Source organism: Callorhinchus milii, unplaced genomic scaffold (assembly GCF_018977255.1).
Source record: "Callorhinchus milii isolate IMCB2004 unplaced genomic scaffold, IMCB_Cmil_1.0 Scaffold4, whole genome shotgun sequence".
Taxonomy (NCBI): Eukaryota; Metazoa; Chordata; class Chondrichthyes; order Chimaeriformes; family Callorhinchidae; genus Callorhinchus; species Callorhinchus milii.
Window position 1 is genome coordinate 9,054,169 of NW_024704745.1, and position 23,991 is coordinate 9,078,159.

The 23,991-nt window shown below is 43.4% G+C and overlaps 2 protein-coding genes and 1 non-coding gene across 18 annotated transcripts in view; 2 read left to right on the forward strand and 1 right to left on the reverse strand.

The window, feature by feature from the left end:
* filip1l (filamin A interacting protein 1-like) overlaps positions 1 to 16,562 on the reverse strand; it is a 125,592-nt gene extending 109,030 nt beyond the window's left edge. For both annotated transcript variants that reach the window (XM_007895745.2, XM_042334349.1), the window contains exon 1: positions 16,510 to 16,562. The gene's annotated coding sequence lies outside the window, so the exon portion shown is untranslated. The remainder of the gene's footprint in view (positions 1 to 16,509) is intronic.
* Positions 1 to 23,991, forward strand: part of cmss1 (cms1 ribosomal small subunit homolog) — a 154,900-nt gene that overhangs the window by 118,592 nt on the left and 12,317 nt on the right. The window contains exon 4 of one of the 15 annotated variants that reach the window (XM_042334352.1): positions 189 to 235. The exons of 9 other annotated variants lie outside the window; for them this stretch is intronic. The gene's annotated coding sequence lies outside the window, so the exon portion shown is untranslated. Of the gene's footprint in view, positions 1 to 188; positions 236 to 6,571; positions 6,631 to 11,103; positions 11,139 to 15,911; positions 16,014 to 16,907; positions 16,996 to 23,991 lie in introns of those variants that run through there. 5 more of the 15 variants (XM_007895734.2, XM_007895730.2, XM_007895743.2 and 2 more) reach the window with 5 other exon arrangements.
* Positions 10,422 to 10,493, forward strand: trnaa-agc. Its single transcript has one exon. It is a non-coding gene; the product is annotated as a tRNA-Ala (tRNA).

Sequence of the window (23,991 nt, forward strand, 5' to 3'; positions counted from 1 at the left end):
GACGTGATGAAGCACTATATCAAAGGCAAGGAATATTATTATTATAATGTATAAGGGCCATTGAAGTCAGAATTTACTGATCATCACTGATAAAGGCTTCCCCTTTTTTTCCCGGTGAAAGTCAATCGGTAAATAACAGACAATGTTGACCTGAATCAAAACCTGAATTCACCATTTTATTTTTTTAGCGGAGCATTATTCTGCGAATACGAACGCAATCAATGAGTGAGTGCAGGTAAGCAGGTTCCCGAAGTTTGTGCGCAATGCCTTTTGGTTAAGCGTTTTTTCATTACTGGAAATAAATTCTGATTTTCGCCAAATTTAACCTTTTTTTGTGTTAAATTTAGCCCCCCTCCATGATTTTCTCCCATTTTTTGACAGAATAAATAGCACCCTCCTCCCTTCACAAAAACACCCAGGTTTTTATCTTGCAAATAAAAAGCAGCTTTAATAGTCCTTAAATATGTACATGATGCTATGAAAAACCAAGTGGTCACTTAATAATTGTGTGCCAAATTGAACGTTGCTATGTAAATGTAAATTTGTGTTGTACCGCACTGAGTTACATGAACTTTATATGAATTATATTAGGAATTGGCATGATGCCGAACCGCCTATAACTATGCAATGCATTTCTGACCATATAAAACACCACTGAACATGCTTCAATTTCCTCACCATAAATAACCAACAAATCATACCTCAGCTCCTGTAATAATTACACTCTGCATCACTTGAGCACATTCAGAGTCTTAACACTTTCTTAATAATGTGAACCAGAGCTGAGAGAATACCAGAGCAAGTTGGGGGTGACGAAGCATTTATATTCTTTCCGGGTTTCTCACACGCCCACAATTTTTCCTTTTCAATTGCAAATGTTGTTCGTGAAACTAGGCTTTGCCCTGAAGTGAACTTGCAACGGCCAGCGATGTTACTGCTGCCTTTAATCTGCACTTTTGGCATCAGCGAGCACCAAACTTTATAGTGTAAAAGTGCCAAACGTGCCGCAGAAAGCTCCCTGCTAACAGAGGAAGCAAGATTATCTCCCCTGAGAGCAATTCTTGTTTCCTACTTTAATAAAGTAAATTAATAATCCTTGCAATTGATATAGCGCCTTTCACGTCAGGAGAATCATAGAATTATACAGCACAGAAGGAGGCCATTCGGCCCATTGTGTCTGTGCCGGCTCTTTGAAAAGAGCTATCCAAATCAATCCCACTCCTCTCCTGCTCTCTCCCCATAGCCCTGCAAACTTGTCCTCCCCAAATAATTATCTACTTCTCTCTTAAAAGTTGTTATCGAATCGGCTTCCACCACCCTTTCAGGCAATGCATTTCAGATCCGAACAACTCGCTGTGTGAAAACATTTGTCCTCACCTCCCCTCTGTTTCTTTTAACAACTATTTTAAATTGGTGTCCTCGGGTTACCAACCCACCCACCAGTAGAAATAGTTTCTCCTTATTCATCCTATTAAATCCCCTCATAATTTTGAAAACTTCTATTAAATCGCCTCTTAACCTTCTCTGCCACGAGGAGAATAATCCTCGCTTCTCTAGCCACTCCTGATAACTGAAGTCCCTCAATCCTGGTACTATCCTGATAAATCTCCTTTGCACCTTCTCCAATACCTTGATATCCTGCCTGAAGCGTGGTGCCCAGAACTGAACAAACTATTCTAGCTGAGGCCTAACCAATGTTTTATAAAGGTTCATCATAACTTCCTGACTTTTGTATTTTATGCCCCTATTTATAAAGCCTATTTATAAACCGTATGCTTTTTTAACAGTTTATCTACCTGTCCTGCCACCTTCAAAGATTTGCTTGTATGAATCCCAGGTCTCTCTGTTCCTTCACCCCCTTTAAGAATGTAACATGGAGCTTATATTTCCTCTCCTCATTCTTCCTCCCAAAATGCATGACTTCTCATTTCTCCACAATAAACTTCATCTGCCACGTGTCTGCCCATTTTACCAGTCTGTCTATGTCTGTTTGCAGTCTGCTACTATCCTCCTCACTGTTTACTACTTTTCCTAGTTTAGTATCATCTGGGAAATTTGGAAATTGTACTCCCTATACCCGAGTCTCGGTCATTCATATAGATCAAAAACAAGAATATCTCAATGTGCTTCACGGGATATACTGTAAACTATAGAGACTGTAATTTGCAGATGAACACGGTAGAAAACATGTGCACAGCAATGTCCTGTAAACAGTCATGAAGTGAATGACCATTTTTTACCAATAACCTGGCCAGGCTGATGCATACACATATATATATATTCTTTGAAACATATCCCACTTTTCCATTGCTGAACCGTCCAATACCAGTGTCGCTCATTATATCAGTGAGGTCTTAGATAAGAAGTAAATATATAGATATATATCTACATACTGCGGGCCTTGCAGTTTTTAAATAGACAATGAGACTTCTGGAGGATATCTGACAGATAAGTATTGTCGTACAATAATTATATCTGCAAGCAAGTTATTGTCAGACTGATTAGGCGAGAAATTTATATAATTACACCACTGACACCACATTCTATTCATAACTCTTCTATATCTTATTGAACAGAAATTAATTTTAACCTTTAAAATACTAGAAGCTCCTCTCCAGGGAACTCTGTGCATCCATTGGCTCAACTTATTCCCCACTTCCATGCATTCAAGCAGATGAAACATTAAAACAGGGGTCCCTTCAGCCAGATGAGGTGGACGTTAAAGATCCCATGGCATTATTTGAAAAGGGAAGGGAGTTTCTCCCGGTGTCCTGGCCAACAATCCCCCAGATAAAATTGGTCACTGTCATGGCAGTTTGTGATGTGTAAGTTGGCTGCTGTGTTCGTCTGCAATATCTACACAGTACCTACACTTTACAGTGTATCCTGTAAATGCTTTGAGATGTCCTACCAACATGAAATATCAAGTGCAAGGATTATGACTTATTTCCTTTCAATCACAATTTTCAGGAAGTGATTTGCTAATGCAGTAGCTGAGCTTGCAATGTTAGTTCAGGTCAGAGTGAACTGAGCCAGGAAGTCATGAGGATAAGCCCCAGAGCTGCGTTTTACTTTTATTCACTTCATATGTTGTCAGCTGTCTGCTGGGTCATGGTTTGGACCATCATGTGAATTGTTCCTTCTTAGCTCAGGGTTCAGAATCTGCCGTTCTCTCTTTTAAAACCACTTGAAAAATGCATTTTGACATAGTGCCATTGTCAAAAGTGTTTCAAATGCTTCACAGCGTGCACTGTAAAGTGTAGTGACTGTATACTTTGTACTTGAACACGGCAGCCAAATTGCGAGCAGCAATGTTGCACAAATAGCCATGAACTGATTGGCCCATTTTATCTGGATGATTGTTGGCCAGGACACCAGGAGAAACTCCCTTCTCTTTTCAAATACTGGAGTAGCACAGCCTTGTTGTCACTGTAGGTTTCCTATCACTAGAGAGAATGTCAGTATGTAGTGCAAGCTTTCTATCACTGGGGAAGATGTCACTGTACAGTGCAGGGCTCTTGGTTCTTGTTACTAAAGGGGACATCAGTGTTCAATGTAGGTTTCTTATCACTAATACTAGAGAACAACAACAACAACAACAAATTTACATTTATAGAGCGCCTTTCATGTCGGGAGGACGTCCCAAGGCACTGGAGAGTCAGGGGTCAGAGCATGGGGGAGAGGTGGTGTAGGGATGAGGGAAGGCAGAGAGGTGGGAGGGCGACCGAAGGCACAATTGAAGAGGAGGGTCTTGAGACCGGCCTTGAAGGAGGCAAGAGAGGAAGTGAGGCGAAGGGACTGTGGGATGGAGTTCCAGAGTGTGGGGGCAGAGAGGCAGAAAGCTCGGCCGCCTATGGTAGGGCAGCTCGGGCGGGAGACAAGGAGCAGGAGAAGGTGTTGGTCTGTAGTGGAAGTTTTCTATCATTAGAAAATATGGAGTTTACTAAGTTCTGTAGGTTAGAACACTCGCCTTGCAAGCAAGAGTACACATGTTTGATTCCCGGGCGGGGTGAAACCTTCGACAAATTTCCTCACTGTGTACTATAAACACGCCTCTGTTTACCTAACAGTAAGTAGGAACCCAGTTGTTAGTCAATCGGCAGGTTGCTTTCGGGGATAATAATCCCTTCAAAAATAATAATAATAATTTGGTCACTCAATCCACGACTTTGTGGGACACGTTTGTGCGCAATTGACTGGCATGTTTCACCCACAAAACATACAGTTAATTCGCTTCATAATATATTTTGAAGCGCTTTGAGACGTCTCAATGACTCGATAAGGTGTTCTATCAAATGCAAAGATTATATATTTATTATTATTTTTATTATTATAAGATGTTCTGTAGTGCAGGCTATCTATCACTAGAGAAGCCATCCCTCTGTAGTACAGGTTTCCTGTCACGAGAGTAAACGTCAATGTACAGTGCAGGTTTCCTGACACTGTATCACTAGAATGAAAAGAGCATTCAGTTGCCAGATATGCTCTTTAGTTTATGTCCTTGTTATGGATCTGCACAGTCTGTTCCCATTTTGACCTCTCATGTCCAGGCACCAAGCCCATATTCCTTTACTCCTCATTAAAATCTAATACTGAAATCCTAGGTGTAATTTACAAGATGCCCAGGGACCTAAAAGTCCTAACACACTCGTCTGGTGAACAAGTACAGCATATAAATTAAATTAAAGTTTCCACCTTACTGGATTTTTTTTACAGTGGTGTAAGCAGTGATATTGATATTGAACAGCAACAGCACCTAATTATATAAAACATTTATAAAATACTTGAGATTTTGTATTTTTTTTTCACATGGAGGTATTCTCATGCAACGAGTGTTGAGTGTCTTGTCGGTAACTAGTTTTTCGGTTTTCATCGCATTGTTACTTTAGCCCTTTACACTTCAGAAGAATATTGGGAGGACGTAGCAATGCCCTTTTCAGGGTATACTGCAAAATGGAGTGATTGTGTGAGTCTTGGGCAAACTCGACCGCCAATTTTCATACAGCAATGTCCCCCCCAACAGCCATAAAGTGAATGACCCATTTGTTTTTGAGGGAGGGGGAAATTGTTGGCCAAGACACCAGCCATTACTCTCTTCTCTTTTCAAATAGTGCCATGGGTTCTTTAGTGTACACCTAAACAGGCAGGCATAACCTTAGCTTGACGTCTCATCCAAACGATGACACGTCCAACAACGGAGCACGCCTCCATCACTGTATCGGAGTGTCAGTTTAGACTTTATGAGTTCCAAGTACTGACGTGGGGTTTGAACCCACACCGTTCTGACTCAGAGGTGAAAGTATAACCAACTGAGCCAGGCTGACACCCAAATGCAAGGATTATTATAATTCAATTTATTGATCTATCAAATGACAAAACTGGAACATGTTTTCTTCCTTTCCATTTCATCATGGTTTGCTGTGTATTAAAGAGTTACAAGTTATAGTAGTCCCTGGGTGCTTGTTACAGCACTTATTCTAGGACTTGCTGAAACTGACCTCTTCTAAGTTGTTCTGTGCTGATGACCACACATGGACCCACTGGCCAATCGCTACAAGTTGAGTGGCAGTTTTCATGCAACCCTTGGAATTTTCCATTGCTATACATAGAGCTATGCGGTCCTAAAGAGAAAAAAGGCATTTCCCTGCTGTAAGCTATGTTGGACAATGTATTTATTGTGCCAAGTAATTCTGTTGAACTGTATTTATATATAATATACCGTTGCCTAGTAGCTGCTTGTGATGTGGAAACCAGATTAAAATGAGAAAGCCATCATCAGGAGGGGAGAGGGAGTTCTTCAAAGTGATCAGTGCTAAACCTGGAGTTTCTTTACATATAAATAGATTGATTCTAGGAAAAGTGGATTGATGTGATCATGTGAGGATAATTTAGGAAACTGGATACACGTTGTTGGAGAGTCTCCGTGTGGATCAATGAAGTATTAATCTCACCTTTGGAGAAGGATTTCAGTTTTCTCAACAACAACAACAAATTACTTTTGTCTAGCACTCCTCATGTCGGGATGACTTCCCAAGGCGCTGGATTTGGACCCCAGCGGGTGGTTGGGATCAGGGAGGGGTGGAAGCCAGGGAGGGTAGGGGTAGGAGGGTGGACGAATGCGCGGTCAAAGGGGAAGGTCTTGAGACTTGTTTTGAAGTAGTCAAGGGAGGGAGCAAGACAAAGAGACTGGGGGATAGAGTTCCAAAGGGTAGGGGTAGCGAAGCTGAAGGCCCGGAGGAGCAGGTTGGGCGGAGGATGTGGAGTAGGCCAGTGCCTGTTGAGCGGAGCAAGCGGAAAGGTTGATATGGGGTTAGCAGGTCTCAGAGGTAGGAGGGAGCAAGGCAAAAGAGAGCCTGTTACACGAGGATGAGGATTTTGAACTCTATCCCTTGGGGGATGGGGAGTCAGTGGAGCCGGAGAGGGTGGGGTGATAGTTTGAGGTTCAACAACCTCAAACTGCACATTGTTCACTTTTCAACACAATATTTCCTCCATGACTTATCACAAATAATGTGACTCTAGCACAAATACAATATAATTTACATTTACACAGTGCCTTTCACATCAACAGGACGTCCCAAGGTGCTTAACAATCCTGGTTCGGCACCTGAGTTGGAGGTGGAAGTTGAGGTGAGGTGCCATATAAAGACACATTGAGTATAATGATTATAACGATAAGCATCCTTGTATTTAATATTACGTCTACAATGTCAAGAACGTCTCAAAGCGCTTCACAAAATTTCTGTAAAGTGCAATAACTTTATTTTGTAGGCTTGATCATCTCCTTGAGATGCCTCAAAGCACTTCACAGGATTTATTGTAAAGTGTAGTGACTGCGTATTTTATTTGTAGGTCAGTGCGGCAGCCAATTTGCATGCAGCAATATCCCACAAACAGCCTTGAACTGAATAACCAATTTTATTTGAGGGATTGTTGGCTAGGACACTGGGAAGAAACTTCCTTCTCTTTTCAAATAGTACCATAACAGTATAACATCTACCTGATTAGGCAAGGTGGTACTCTGGTTTAAAGTCTCATCCGAAAGACGGCATTCCAGCAATGCAGCGCACCTCAGCACTGCGCTGGAGGATGAGCTTCGACTATATTGGTTTCCTGTCCCAGCTTTTGGTATGTATGGGGCGGAGGGAGAGTTTGTTACATGTTACTTGTTACTCGTGGAGTTCTGTAGCTCAGTGGTTAGAGCACTCGCCTCGCAAGCGAGAGACCTGGGTTTGATTCCCGGCAGGGTGAAATGTTGTGCAAGTTTTCTTACTCCACACGCCTCTGTTCACCTAGCAGTAAGTAGGAACCTGGTTGTTAGTCGATTGGCGGATCGCATTTCCGGGTTAATAATCCCTCGAATAAAAAACAACAATGGTGGTTATTCTGCTGAAGACCTTTCTTTTCGACTGCACCTTTGGTCACCTTCTTCCCCCTCCCCCTGGATCGGTCCCAGGATCCATTACTGTAAAGCGCTCTGAGATGCCATCCGGTGTGGAGGGTGCTATATAAATCCAAGTTGCTGTTGTTGTTGGTTTGGTCACTCGGTTCATGACTGTTTGTGGGACACTGCTGTGCGTAATTGGCTGCCATGTTTCGCCCACAAATATACAATCGGTTCACTTTGCAGTGTATTCTGTGAAGCGTTTTGAGACGTCTCGAAGACATGAAAAGTATTATGTTAAATGCAACGATTATTATTATTATTACATCTGTGTAATCCTACTCTGAGACTTTAGAGATGTCTAAATTTAAACCATTTCCCGATGTGAAAGGCGCTATACAAATGTAATTTGGTATTATATTGTATTTGTTAGATCCCAAAGGAACAATTCTAAATAATAGTAAGTTTTAAACGCCTGGAGTTCCTCACAAACTTGCCTGCTTTCTCTCAATTTCTGAGACTCGTGCTGGTTTTTATGCAGCAAAGCAATTCGCTTTGATATGTTTTCCCTGTTCACTTGACTATCACAGACAGTGGGGGTTATCAGATGTGAAGATGTTTTGTAATGATGTTGTGTTCTGCGATGTTGGTCTGCACGATACGGGCTTTCAACAGTACACCTCACGGGTCCTTCATCCAGAACCATCCCTCATCCAGGTCTTTAACGCCTGTGGCTCGAAAGAGCCCTAACAGGGAGGAAGTGGCTGCAGTCGGAAGCTGTTTCTTGTTTTAAGACACAATCAGCTTGGAGATCAAGAACGCCGCCTGATCTGGTATCTTTTCCGAAGCCCGTTTGATTTAGCTAGCGTTCACGCTCTGAGGTTTCGCATCCTCATCGAAATGGGCCGCGAGTGCTAAATTAATCAAAATCTACAGTGGGATAGAAGAGCTCAACCCTCAGCAGCTGCGTGGAAAACATATAGTGGCGAGGTTATAACAACAAGAACTTGCATTTATATAGCGCCCTTCATTGCGTCCCGGAGCGCTTGACAGTGGCGGAGGTGACTGTAAGCCCGATCAAAAATGAAGGTCTTTAGGCAGGATTTGAAAGTGGGAAGGGAGGGGGTAAGGCAGGGATTGAAGAAGGGAGTTCCAGAGCTTCAGGGCGTCGTGGCTGGAAAGCGCGGCCACCGCTGGTGGTGAAGGGGGGGTGGGGGGGGGTCGAGGGACGAACAGAATGCCGGAACCAGCTGAGCGGAGGCATTGGAGGTTTATAAGAGATAGGAGTGTTCCACAAGATAAAAGCGAGCGCCAAACTAATTGGGTTTAAAAAAAAGTATTTGTTTCAATCGATAAAAATTCAGATTTGACCACAGTCCTGAAATCGCCCTTGTCCTGAAAATTCCACTTGTTCTACTGTCTTGGTGCGATCTGGGATGTATTGGGTTCGGACACTGCCATTTCACCTTGAAGACTGTATCGAAATGTGTTCTAAGCCTCTACTGGGAAAATATTTTTTTTTTCAGTAGGGAGAGGTGGAGGGGGGGTGGGTGTTGGGGGAATAGAGAGAGCATCTGTCGTGATATCAATTTGGAATCAAATACTTTTGTGTGACATTCGGGAAAGGTCCCAGTGGCCTTCCTCCATTCCTGACATTGCAGCACCTGTCACATGGTACTGCAGACTACTTCTGCTCCCATGTAGAACTGGAGGACACCTGGCACACACACATTAGATCAATAAAATCCATGTTCGGTGTGCTTTTTCTTTGTTTCTTTCTGACAGCGTGCGGAGCACTTATCAAGCGCAGCAGGTGTTAAGCACATCACTGTGCTGGGTTTGAAATCCGAGCCATGCACTCAGCTGGTAATACTATACAGAGGACAGCTGAGAGCATTGGGGTTAATACAAGTGGACTAAGTTCGGGTCAAGAAATGTGTTCAATCCAAATTACTTGCTTCAGCCAACGAATGTTCAGGTAACAGCCTAGTTTTACACTGGTTTCAGGATCGTAGAGTGTGTACATTGCTAAACCTACTATTTTCAATCACTCCGATGGTGCCTTGCCTTCAGGAAAACGTTTTTTATTTCCTTTTCAACTGAAAATAATCTTTCTTAATTTGTCCTGTGCCGTATTGCCAATGGACATTAATAACCCAGGATATAGTTCATGAAGTCATTCGAGCACAGGCTGCTTTAAAAGCAGTTTGGAGGTTTAAAATGTGAGTCAGACTGCTGGCCTGGCCCACATTTTAGACCCCGTTTTTGATCAACTGTTTGTGGGACACTGCTGTGCGTAATTGGCTGCTGCATTTCGCCCAGAAAATACACAGTGAATCCACTTTACAATATATTCTGTGAAGCGCTTTGAGACGTTTCAATGACGTGATGACGAGCTATATCAAAGGCAAAGATTACTATTATTATTATCACTATAACCTCTTTACGAAGGGGGTAATTTTCTTCTCCTCTTTGACATTTTGGTTCACAATGTATCTATCAGCGTGGGAGCTAAGCTCTCAAGCCAATAATAGTTTAGGTCTTTAGCATGTGGCTTTGTAACGTCCACGGCAATCTGAGCAGATATTTTAAGCTGACATTCCATACTGCCCTGTAAAGTTTCAGTGCTGTTTCTTTTTTGTACCTTGTGACGTGACCCCTGCAAATGAATTCTGTCAAAGGTTCCGAGGAAGGTTAAATAAAGCACCGCAGCTCGAAAGATTGGAAGGGATCATAAAATCCCAGATGGCTTACGCAGCAATGCCTGACATGCCTTCTGCTGCCAAACCGCTTTGTCACCCCACTCATCCCCTATCCCTCCACTATTCCCAAAAGAGGAAATCATGCTCTTTGCTGGGAAAGAGCATGGAATAAGGCCATTCGGCTTAACTAATCCCTATGTTTATACTCCCAAGCTCGGCTGACCACACCAGACTCCGCACACCCATCACCCCATTTACCTCCAGGCTCCACTGTCTCCCTGTGTCCCAGCGGATCGATTTGAAGCTTCTCACTCACCTTCACCTATAAATCGTGGAGTCCTGTAGCTCAGTGGTTAGAGCGCTCGCCTAGCAAGCGAGAGACCCGGGTTCTATTCGCGGTAGGGCAAAATGTTGGGCAAGTTTCCTTACTCCAAAAGCCTATGTTTACCTAGCAGTAAGTAGGAACCTGGCTGTTAGTTGATTGGCGGATCGCTTTTTCGGGGGTAATAATCCCTCAAAAAAATAATAATGATGGCCCTCACTCCACCAACCGGTGCCTCCGCTCGGATGGCTCCAGCCTCCTGTTCGTTCCTTGCCCCCTCCGCTCCACCATCGGCGGCCATGCTTTCAGCCACTATGCCCGAAACTCTGGAACGCTCTCTCTCAATCCCTCCACCTTGCTCCCTCCCTTCCCACTTTCAAATCACGCCTAAAGACCTTCCTTTTTGATCGTGCTTACGGTCACTTGCTCTCTCCCTCTACCCCTGGCTCAGGGTCACAATCCGCCACTATCAAGCGCTCCGGGACTCTACCCTGCATGAAGGGCGCTATATAAATGCAAGTTGTTGTTGTTATCAGGAAATCTTGTGTCTAGGATATATCCTATCACAAATTCTAATCCTACGATGTGCTGTAATGACTTGGCCAGTTATAGTTCAGTCTCTCAGCCGCCGGGTTAGAATATGAGACTTTATTTGTCATTTGAACTCAGGATGATCGTATTTTCTCATTTCGCAGCTGAAGCAGTTTAGCAATAAAGCATTACGTCTCTGGTGAGTAAAAATTGACAGGATGACAATTTCCCTCCTTCCCTCTCCTTCTCCCCCTCACTCTCCTTCTCTCTCTCTCTCCCTCCTCCCTCCCTCCCTCCTGTCAGCTAACAAGGATTGGTGAGAGCCTCAGAAAAGCTAGCGTTGCATGTTCTCCCACTTCCATCTGAAGGTCAAAATATGAAAAAAATATGTTTTTTGTGTGAGTGCGAGTGCGGGGGTGTGTGTGTCTGTGTGTGCGTATGGTGTGTATGTATGTGGCGGTTTGGAGTGGGGAGAACAAATGGGAGAAGATTTCTGGCAAAAAAAATTGACGTGTGAAAACAAGGAAGGGTTCAAATTGCTGGACCACACAGAGGTTGGCATAATTTCAAAAAACCCTTCCTGCCACATCCGTCCAGCGACCACCGAGGCTGAGCTTGCCTCAGTTGCTGCTTGTGTTTTTTTCTGCGCCGTGTAATAGCCGGGCAGAGCTGATGGATTTATTTAGGACACTTCACATCACTTAAATTAGTGAGGCAATTGGCCCCCGAGGATGCATTACTGTACAGACTCAGGCCACTGTGGAAGCTGGAGCACGGTATCGGAGGCTGCTTCACCTCTCTGGATATTTTATAGTCATTGGCCCTTCACTGAGAGATCGTTTTGCTGATGGTGAGGGGCAGCCTTGCTGGCTGTATTCATAGGCATCTGTCCAGCTTTAGGTACTGGCAACCATGGTCTGGGCTTTAAACACTTCAGCCTTGTGTGTGTGTGTGTGTGTGTGTTTTATCACATTGCTAGATGCAACCTAGCGTTCCACAACTCGTAAACGCTTTAAACAAAGTACTTTTTTTCCAAAAGAACCGTTGGGGAGATAGAGAAGTACATCTTTAACATTCTCCTTCCCCTTAATAGATTCTGTGTGCTACAGGGTCAGTCTGGCTTCAGTAGGTAGAGCTCGGTGGTGGACTCAAGCCCCAAGTTTGGACTGTGAGCTCACGGGCTAGGACTCTAGGCTGATGCTCCAGTGCAGTGATGGAGAAGCTCTGCACTGCCAGAGATGCCATCCTTCGGATGAGACATTAAACCTTCTGACTGTTCAGGTGGACGGTAAAGATCCTAGGGCACTTATTGAAAAGAGAAGAGAATTTCTCTCAGTGCCCCGACCAACAATCGTCCAGTTAAATTAATCAATCACACCCTGGCTTTTTGTGGGACTTTGATGTGCACAAATTGGCTGCTCCGTATGACTACAATTTTACAGTCGCTGCACTTTAGACTTTGAACACAGCAATGTCCTGCAAACAGCCATGAAGTGAATGACCAATTTTATCTGGGAGATTGTTGGCCAGGACATCAGGGAGAAACTCCCTTCTCTTTTAAAATAGTGGCTTAGGATCTTTAATGTCCACCTCAACAGGTAGATGGGACCTCACCTGTTGTTCCCTAAATACTGTCATTGGCAAAAGGGCATTTTAATACTAAAGAGGAGTTCTAAGCTGTTTACATAAGCTTATTGCTCCATGGATGTGTTACAGTGTATTACAAGCTTGCTGGGCACTATATAGCACAAGTAGGTTAAGTCTTTGAAGACTTTGCTCATTTCTTTGGCTGCTACTTCCACAAAGGAAACATGTCTTTCTATCCCTTTGGAGAACTCAGGAATTGTTTTGCACCAGTTTCCGAAGCAGATTTCACTGGATGTAGTCCTGTTACACGGTACAGTGCTTTGCAAATGAAGTCTGGTGTTTGCGAGGAAAGATATAAAATCAAACCCGTAAAGTGACAGTCAGAAGGCACGGAAATTACCACTTGCACTGAATGCAGTTGGATCTTGCCCTGATCCTATTCCATGCGGTCAGAATGTTGAATTCTGTGAGCAAATTATAGCACCCAACAAACTTCAGCTAGTAAATCTCAGCATGCGTATCAATGTACATCAACAAGTGAAATAATTTTCCCCCATTAGTTTGCCAATCATGTTAGAGCATCTAGCGAATCACACTCTTCCGCAAACAGAAAGATTGGTTTTAAACATAATGCTGATTGCCTCTTGCCAAACATTTCACTCAACCCCTTACACCTGATCTGCGCTTCTTAACCCAAAAAGCACTGTGTGAGTTCCTGATTGATTGTTGTTAGTCAAATAAGATCCTTCCTTAGATCCTCATTTACAAGCCCAGATTTGCCTGAGTTTTCTAAACCTGAAACGTGTGCTCATTTAATTGTCTTCTAAATAATAATCCTTACCTTTGATGCAGCGCCTTTCAAGTCATGAGGTCTCTCGAAACGCTTCACAGTAGACATGGTGAAGTGTATTGACTATTGACTATGTATTGTGTTTCTGCTACTGTTTTTCTCTTGGATACAGCCAAATTCCAGCATCAATGACCAAACCTGCTCAGATCCGCTTTGTTTTGCAGAGACACGAGGTGTTTATATCGGAGTCTATAATAATCCTTGCATTTGATATTACGTCTTATCGTGTCGATGAAACATCTCAAAGCTCTGTGCAGGATTTTTACTATAAAATGTAATGACTGAAGCGCTCTGAAACGCCGTCCGGCGTGGAAGGCGCTATATAAATCCAAGTTGTTGTTATTGTTGTTGACTGAATTTTTAGCAGGTAATCTGTGCACAAGACTGTCTCACAAACAGCCAAGAAGCCAATGATCAATTTTATTTGGGAGAATGTTGGCTAGGATAATAATAATAATAATAATAATAATAATAATCTTTGCATTTGATATAGCATCTTATCACGTCTTCAAGATGTCTCAAAGCGCTTCACAGAATATACTCTATAGAGAATTGCCTGTATATTTAGTGGGAGAAGCTCCCTTCTGTTTCTTGTAGTGCCATGGGATCTTTAACATCAACTTGAATAGGTAGAACAGATCTTTGCTGCTTTACGCTTTAACGTCTCATCCGAAACATGGCACCTCTAACAAAGCAGCACACCCCCAGCAGTGTATTGGGGCATCTGCGTAAATAATGAGCTCAAAGTTCTGATATGGGGCTTGAACCAAACACAGTCTTCTGAGCCAACCTGGCACATAAGTTCGCAAATCGTATTACTCGCAAGTGACAAAACCATCCTCATAATGAAGTGCGGACAGTGTATTCAACTGCGGGGCTTCTATGTGAGGTTGTTTTGTATTCAGCTGCTGGGTAACAGTAATTTCTTGCCAGATACTCCAGCTGTAAAATTCAGCCTCTGCCTTGTGTTCTATTTTATTTGCGCTTCCTATCAAGACTCACCCAATTTTAATGTGCGAATATCACCCCAGTGGACATGGGTAATGGCAACTCCTGAATGTCAGCAGATTTCCCTTTCCTTTCCTCAAGCAGTAAGAAGGGCAGGAAATATTCATTATTCACCGCGGGCAGATGCTACTCGGTCTTATCTGTGGTTCTACAGGAAGGAATATTGACAGCCCGCCCTTTCCCCAGGCCCCAGTGATAGCCTCTACACTGCTGGCAATGGAAAAGGCTCAGCGCACGACTGCCACACAACAGCTCACTGTTTACTGGCTGTTGTCCAACAGTACAATTTGGTCCGTCGGATGAGACGTTAATCCGAGGCCCTGTCTGCCTGTTCAGGTGGACGTTAAAGATACCACAGCGCTGGTTGAAAAGAGAAGGGAATTTCTCCTAGTTAACCGTGCCCTCGATAAAATCGGTCATTCACTTCACGGCTGTTTGTGGGACCTTGGTGTGCGCAAATTAGCTGCTGCATTCGCCCACAAAATACAGAGCCATACACTTTACAGTGAACCTTGTGAAGCATTTTGAGACGTCCTCCTGAACTGAAAGGCACTATGTCAGATAATAATCGTAATTACAATCCTTGCATTTGATATGGCGCCTTATCACGTCTTCGAGTCGTCTCAAAGAGCTTCACAGAATATACTGTCAAGTGAATTGACTGTATGTCTTGTGGATGAAAGGGGAGGAATATTATGATTTTTCTAAAACACTGGTAGTAACAGTAGGAAGATCCAACTGTGCACAATACACAGCTAAACCCTCTAAAAAACAATGCATCTTAATTCTATTTATTGCTCTCCTTTGAGAAGGCAGCAATCAGCTCTCCCCAGAGCTCAATTCAGATATCTTTTTGTGAGTCCCAGACAGAGTTCAATTCAGTTCAGCGAATAAGAATAACTTTGCTGTTATATGCTTCATAGTGTAACTTGGTGCTTGACCATATCTTTCCAATTTGTGCACAGCATTTTCCCACCAATAGCCAAGCAGTGAATGCCCAATTATCTGGAGGATTATTAGTTAGGGCAGACATATACCAAATGCAAAGATTATTATTTTCTTTTCCCTGTTTATAATGGGTTCAGCTCTGCGATCTTCCCCTTATATCTTAATCCTCCTGTTGGGTAATAAGGGGAAATGGAGAAGCGTGAGGGAAACATAAGGATCAGGCATTAGCTAATAGAAGAGAGAAATAGGCTCAATGGGCTGAATTGTTTCTCCTCCTGTGACTATGTTCCTATGTTCTCTGAAGCCTCAATGCATCAATGTCCTTCTGAAGGACAGAGGGCTCAAAATTACACCCGCAGTGTTCAGGCAACATTAGAAGCACGTCTTTTGACTTGCAGCGATATGAGCTGCAACCTGGCACTGTATTTGATTAGCTCTTTCAGGTGGAAGCTTTACATTGACTAGAAGCCTTTCAGTAAATGACCCACTCAAACACTGCACCTTCACAACCCGCAGAGACACACACATAGCTCTCCTATAATCCTCCTATGTCCTGTGCTTGTGCATCAAACACAGCATCACATGCGCTCTTGTCTACAGCCACAGTGCCCCGTCGCCTCTTATCACGCACTGTTCGGATTTAACTTAAATCATAGACAATTCGGAACGGCCAGAAAAAAAGTAAGTTGTGTGATCTTCTCTCATAAATACAACAAAACAACAACTTGCACTTACACAGTGCCCTTCACACGAGGTGGTGTCTCGAAGCACGTAACTGGAGCCCTGACTGAATGGAGTTCAGAATCTGATGTTAGAATCTGCCCAGTAGGCTATTTGGCAAAATGACTTAATTCTGGTACTGGTGGTAGTTCCCAACACCAGCCAGTCCTTCAGTGAAGGGGGTGCAAATTAACTGCTCAGCAAAGCTTCCGGAAAGTGCTCAGTTGTGCTGTACATTAAACCCTATTTCCGCCTGGCTGAAAAAGACATTATTTTGAAACATCCAAAGCTAATCTTTTAAGTAGTAAACACCATTACAAATCACGCAGTAAGCAATGTACCATCAAATTATAGTATTTTCAATGAAAACTTGGGTGGGGGAACATTTATCGCACCATTTTAACAGAAAAATACTTGTCGACAAAATAGAACACAATAAAGAAGCTGAATGCCTTACTGTTAGAACGCGGGTGGAATTTTCTCCTGTGAATCCTACGATTGCAGATCTGGCTCAAAATCCAGGGTTCTGTTACAGTAAGTGTTGCGTAAAATAGGCATTCGGTCTTCAGGCAAGAAGACAATTGAACAAGACAAGTTTTTCAGTGGCTTCCTTTTCTTACTCCAGCTCTTCCTCAAAGACATTGCACAGAAGGTGTGTGTGCTAGCTTGAACATAGAACCTCGGCTTTATTTTCTATTCCTTTTTAAGCAGTGTGCAGGGATCGGTGTCCGTAGTCTCGGGCTAGCGGGGAGAACCTGGCATGGATCGGAATGATCCTCTATATTTATCTCCTACTTCCAGTGCAGCTATGCACAGTAAGGGCAGATGGCCCTGTCAAAAAGCTGACCTAGTCTCTCCACAGAGAGATGTAACCAGACAGGGCTTCGGGGCTTACAGAGAACTCACCATATGCCTGTGATGCCTGCTCACTGTTGCTAAGCAAGTACAATGATTTTAAAGTGATTTATTTCCATCCCTTTAAGAGCCGAATGTGTTATATTTTTTTAAAAAAAGAAAGCTCTCACAAACAAAATTCAGATGTGTGCAGATGTGTCCATTATAAACAGGGAAAAGAAAATGATATTTCTCTACTCGTTTTCACGTCAAAGTACAAATATTGTTTTGTGATTATAATAATTATTATTACATTTGAATTTGCACCAGTCACGTCAGAGGACATGTCAAAGCGGTTCATAGGATGTATTGCGAAGTGTGCTGACTGTGTATTTTGTACGTGAACGCGGCAGCCAATTTGCGCTCAGTAATGTCCCATAAACAGCCAATGAAGTGAATTTTATTTGGGGAGATGTGCTAAATGGCCATGTCTTTACAAATGGGATTTCCCACCAAATTACAAAGTAAAATCGGAGAACAAAAATCCAAGGTCACTACACGTTATAGTAAAATCCTGTGAAGTGCTTTGAGATGTCCTCTCGATGTGAACGGCGCTGTATCAAATGCAAGGACTATTATAATTATTAAATAAGTGTATCCTTGATGTCTTGAGAGCATCAATCTCCTGTTGCACTCAATTAGCTCATTGCTTCTGAGGCCTAAAATTCTTATGTTCTCAGCCTCTAGATTAATATCTTAACATTTGAAATTTTCAGTATTATGAAAAATCCTTTCATTGAGTTTTGATTTTTTTTCTCTTAATTTATAAAGAACTGGAAATTGGGTTTTCAGATTAAGATCAGAAGAGATCACGGTGTGATATAGTTTTACTTCTAAGACTGACATTCATAACTTTCTAACTGAACAAACAGTATCTGCTCGTCTCTGCACAAGAAGCCTATTCGAGAGAAGGTATCTCGGAAGGGATGTTAAAGAGGTGTATAACATTTTAAATGGGATTGAAAAAGTAAACCCGGGATAATGCTTTAGAATGAACTAAGACAGTAGAACAAGAGGACACAGGGATTAGGGTTGCAAAGGGCAATTTCAGGACAGAGAGAGGGTAATTGACGACTGGAACAGGTTGGCAGGAAAGGTCGTTGAGGACAGGACACTGGGATGCATTCAAAAAGCAGCATGATGCTATACCCTTGCATTTGATATAGAGCTTTTCACGTCTTCGCGACGTCTCAAAACGCTTCACAGAATATGCTGTAAAGTCAATTGACCGTATATTTGTGGGCTATGATGAGAGGACAGTAGAGTGGGAATTCTAGAAGGGTGAGAAGGGCCTTCTTCATCCGAACCAATCTTGTGATCTCCAAGACGTTATTATCCTACATGAAGAACACTGTATAAATGCAAGTCTCTGTTGTTGTTGCCTTCAAATAGCTTTCCCCTGAATTGCAGAATAATACACTGCTCCTGTAGGCTGAATGGCCTCCTTCTGTGCTGTAAACTTCTTACTGAATTCTTCTATAGTAAGCCCCAGTGGTAATGCTTCTAACACTATGCCATCAACATTTGCAACTGACAATGCAAATTAGCTGTGAAGGCAATCTAAAGCTAATGCTTCTTAACAGTTGAACTGTTAGTGTAAAAGCAGCGCAAGACCTGAGGTAACATAGGTGAGTTTTGTTTCTGGTTTCACATAGGTGTAGATTTTTGGTTTGCAACATTAGAACTACAGAACTATTGCGTGCACCCAGTCTCCATGGAATATCGCTCCAAAGTAAACAGGGCTTAAGTTTCACCATTCGCGTTACTGATACTGCATTGGGCTGTGCTCAAATTTGCAACGTGCCCGTATGCTTATTATATAATGGTTTGCTTTTGAAAGTCAGCTCCTGCAGTTGCAATGAGCTGCATTGGGAGTCCTGTGAAGTGTTGTCGTCTATGGGGTCGGTTCCTCGCAGCCAATTGATGCAGAACAAGTGATAGTAACCTTCCACCCTGTGCTAACTTCATCCTCCCCTCCCCCTTCTCCCTTGCTTCACTTACTCTGTGTTCAGAGGTTAAAGATAGCTGTCAGTTTCACTGCACTGTCTATACCAAAGCAGGGCACATAAGCTACGTAGCTGGGTGGCTAACAGAAGCAGCTGATGCAGCTTGTGCCCAGACGGGAGCTGAAATATTCAGTGCAAGTGGCTGAGGTGATGCCAGAGCCAAGTTGGCAGGACATCACATGTAAAGCTCTTTCACATTTTCCATTGCTTAGCTCCCATTTGGGATGGAGTGTGTTGTGGGGGGGAAACTAGATTTATTTCTTACAATGAAATGACAGCGTTCTTCCCCCATTTTCTAATAATATGGGTTCATGCGATATGCAACAGGGATATCAGTCTGGTCTTAGAGATTATTTTGCTATAGTTTTTGCCAATTTTCTATCCTTTTCTTCACTCCTCTCCTGACTTTTGCAATGATACGCTTCCAAGTCAGCTCTCCTTAACTTCACCCAAGTGACCATCCTGTGTGTGTAAGACAGAACAATAGCCTATTCTAACTGTCGGTAGCCTATTTAACCCAAGAGACCAGCACAGCCTCCTCTGACCTTGTCCTGACCTGATGTTTACTGGTGCACACTTTCCACAGCAGTTCACTGGATAGCAATGCAGAGCAGGATTATTTCCCTTATTATTATTATTAATAATAATCCTTTAAATTTATACAGTGACTTAGTATGTCGAAACATCCCAAAGCACCTCACAGACTTTTCTGTTGAGTGAAATGACTGTGTATTTAATCGTTATAGACTACGACTGTACGTCTGTTGAGCTGATTTGGGATTAGATGGTTCTGGCTTTGAAATCCAGTTGATCAGCTCAATGCTTCACCCATTTGAAGTTGCTAAAAGCATGCCTACAAATCACCTCGGGGAGAGAGGAGTTTGTCTGGAGTTTAAGTGGCTCCAAGGACTCATGACTGGCAAAACTAGGTATCTCCACACTCATCCGAGGCATTGTTGATGGCTGAACAGACTGTCTGGCTCATCTGTTCAGCCTTGGAGGCGTAGACATGTCGTCAGGTCTGGGAGACAGAACACATAACACACAGGGTGGTCCTAACTGGAGAAACATCATGAAACTTACCAGTGCTTTATGTCTGAAAGAAAGAGAGGAATCACATCAGCCTTGAATGGGATTTTGTATGCAACAGAGAAAGAGGTGCAATCCCATCCTGTTGGATATACAACAAAATCCAATGGGAACCCATCATACCAAAGAAATAATAATTATTTTTACATTCGATATAATGCCTTTCATGTCAAGAGATGTCTCAAAACGCGTGACAGAATTTGCTGTAAAGTGCCGTGACTGTGTATTTTGTGGGAACACAGCAGCCAATTTGCATACAGTATTCACCCACAAACAGCCATGAAGCGAATGACTTATTTTTATCTGGGGGTTGTTGGCCAGGGCAGTCGAAAGAAACTCTGTTCTGTTTCTGAATAGTGCTGTGGGATCTTTAACAGGCCCTTAGTACCTCAATTTTAATGACCTTTCCAACAATGCAGCGCACCCCCAGCACCACATTGGAGTGTCAGCCGAGACTAGTGATTTTAAAGTCTCAATGTGGGGCCTGAACCCACATCCTTCTGACTCAGAGGTGAATGCTACCAACTGAGCCAGGCTGACACACAAGCATAGCACCAATCTAAGCTCTTCCTGTTGCTATTGCTTTATCACACATGAGAAAACAAAAATGATTGATTTATTGATTGTGGATCTGCTCTCAGGATGCAATGGGTAATGGTCTGAGCCCAGTTGCTGAAGATATTTTTTAAAGGCAAAAAGAGATAACTGACGAGTAATATTGTGCCCAGCAGGCTTATCAATGCTGTTTATTACCCGTAAAATTTCCTGTTGCCGCTATTAAAGTACAATTTGGTCACTCAAAACATCTGCTTGATTCCCTGAAGTGACTGGGAACTTCCATTTACCCTTTCCCTTTTAATGTGGCCTCCCAGGGTTCGTAAATGTCCCTTGAACCTCCCCCTCCCCCTAAACTCCATTCGATCATTAACTTTCCTGAATTCAAAACTGAAATGTTCGGAAAATTTGAGCTGGGAATTCGACTGCCCTTTTGAGTTCTGAGTGACTTTTGCAAATTCAAGTTCCCCTAACAGCAATGTGCTTATTTTCTATAAAGATCCTCTGTGTGATATACAGATTAAATTATTCAAAGCCATGGTGAGCAGAAGTATTACTGACGCCCAGGGCTTCTCGTGTATAAACTAGTGAAGGCACAGCTGGCCCCAGTCGTAGCAGCCTGTGGTTCCTCTGACACATTGTGTAATATGGAAAACCAGCACCGATCGGGACAGTCTAATGAATCAGACCAGCGCGCGACCAAGCGGGTTGGAATCTGACCTGACTGGCGGTCTGTGACTCGCTCTAGAAGCACGGCGGAAAGAAAACCTTCACAGTTATTGGCAATAATAGTAATTAATGATCCTTGCACTTGATATAGCGCCTCATCTCAAAGCGCTTCACAGGAAATTACTGTAATGTGTAGTTAGTTTGCATTTTTTTGCATGTGAAATTCAGCACCCAATTTGCTTGTAACGATGTCCCATTGACCTTGGCTTAACATTTCATCCAAAACATGGTGCCTCCAACATTGCAGGACTCCCCCAGCACTGCACTGGTGTGTCAGCCTAGACTGTGATTTCAAATAGGGCATGGGGCTTAATACCCATGTGTTTGTGGGCTGGAGATAATAAGGAAACATCGATTGATAACATTTCTATTGAAATACCACCTTCTGCTTGAAACCCTTAACTTCTCCCATCTCCTCCCTCCCATCCTCCTCCCCCCACTTGCCTGTGATCATGTGTTTCACTCGCACGTTCCGATACTCAGATACTCCAGCCTTAGTTTGCAACGTGTCATTTTAACTAAGATGTTCTAAAAGGTGCCTCAAAATAGCAGCAGCACAGGGGAAGGAAAATCGAAACCGTTCAACTTTCAAGTAAGCACTTCAGGAAGATTGACAGGCCGCTTCAGGGCTGCACAGTCGTTCAAGCACGGTTTGTCTCCCCCGTATAAGTATGTTTTATTATAGAGACGTGAAATGATTCCATGTGTTACTAAACGGGCTTCGAGTTACCCTGTAGTTTCTCTCTCTGGGAACACGTGGGGACATATGGTTTACACGTTGGAGCATCATAGAGCCTTATGTAAAGCCATGGCACAGAATCGTTTTGTGAGGTTTCAATTGGCAGTCGTGAGGTTTAAATTGGCAATTTGCGCGGTGGATCAAGTCCCAGCCTGGATCAATTGGTAGCACTCTAGCTTCTGAGTTAGAAGATCGTGAGCTCAAACCCCACATCAGGACTTTGAACTCATAGTCTAGACTGACATTCTACTGCAGTGCTGGAGGAGTACTGGATTGTCAAAGGTGCCGTCCTGCAGAAGAGACATTAAACCGAGGGCCCATCTGCCTGTTCAGGTGAAGGTTACTGATCCCACAGCACTGTTCGAAATGGGAAGGGAGATTCTCCTAATGTTCTGGCCAATAATCCCTCGATTAAAATTGGTCACTCTTAGTTTGGCTAGGACACCAGGAGAAACTCCCTTGACATTTTCCAACAAAATGCCATGGGATTTTTTAACATCCACCTAACAGGCAGACGGGATCTCGGTTTTAAAGTTTCATCCAAAGGATGAAACCTCTGACAGTGCAGCATTCCCCTAGCATTGCATCTCAAAATCCCGATGTGAGGCTTGAATCCACAACCTTCTGATTCAGGGCTGAGAGTGCTGCTGACTGAGCCAGGCTAACAACCACCACAACAACAACAACAAAATTACATTTATGGAGCGCCTTTCACATCGGGAGGACGTCCCAAAGCACTGGACAGTCAGGTGTCGGGGCTCGAGCATGGGGGAGGGGTGGTGTAGGAATGAGGGAAGGCAAAGAGATGGGAGGGTGACCAAAGGCACGGTCGAAGAGAAGGGTCTTCAGACTGGCCTTGAAGGAGGCAAAGGAGGAAGCGAGGCGAAGGGACTGTGGGATGGAGTTCCAGAGTGTGGGGGCAGAGAGGCTGAAAGCCCGGCCACCGATGGTAGGGCGGGTCGAGTGGGAGACATGGAGCAAAGCGGAGCCCGCTGAACAGAGGGAGCGGGCAGGTTAGTAGGGAGTCAGCAGGTCAGAGAGGTAGGAGGGGACAAGGCCATGGATGGTCTTAAAAGTGAGGACGAGGATCTTGAACTCGATCCTCTGGGGGATGGGGAGCCAGTGGAGTCGGGCAAGGGTGGGTGTGATGGGGTCACACATAGACTGAAACTGTTAAGATAGTCACCTAAAGACATGGAAGATACCTGGACAGATGATTCCGTTATCCCAGCATCCCATTTGGTAAAAGTGTATTCCACGTGCAAATGTAAAGTAGTGAAGGAAATACTGAAACAAAATCAAACAAAAAATTGTGGTTTATTAGTCCTGGGCATGCTGCACTTGGCTCTGACTATTGATGAGCTAAGCTTTTGCTGGTAATACATGTTTGGATCAATTCCTATATCAATATATTTGTATTTAAGTCTTGCCAGGCTTTGTTGAAAGTTCCGTGAATACCACTTGTCAGTCATTGCTGGCTTCATGTGTGCACTATAATAACAATAATAATCCTTACATTTGATACAGCACCTTATCACGTCTTCGAGATGTCTCAAAGGGCTTCACAGAATACACTGTAAAGTGAATTCACTGTATATTTTTTGGGTGAAACGCAGTGCACTCCCCGGAAACTAGCACATACACAGCCTGAGTTAAGTGGAAGCGCAGGAAAGGTGAATTGGAAGGGCTTTTTTATTGACTGTCCCTCCTCTCCTGGGGAGCTTGTGCGTTCACTTCACTTCACACCTCCACACATGGTGCCAACTGAGATGTAGAAGCCATCACATGTGCAATTCGCAGTGATTTTAAATAGGATCGAGAGGTATGCTGGATTAGCAGTGCTGGAACTGTATTAGCTCCACCGCCATTTACAGCGCTTACTGAGCTCCCTGTTCTGTTCATCCTCAGAGGCTTTGGTGACTTTAGT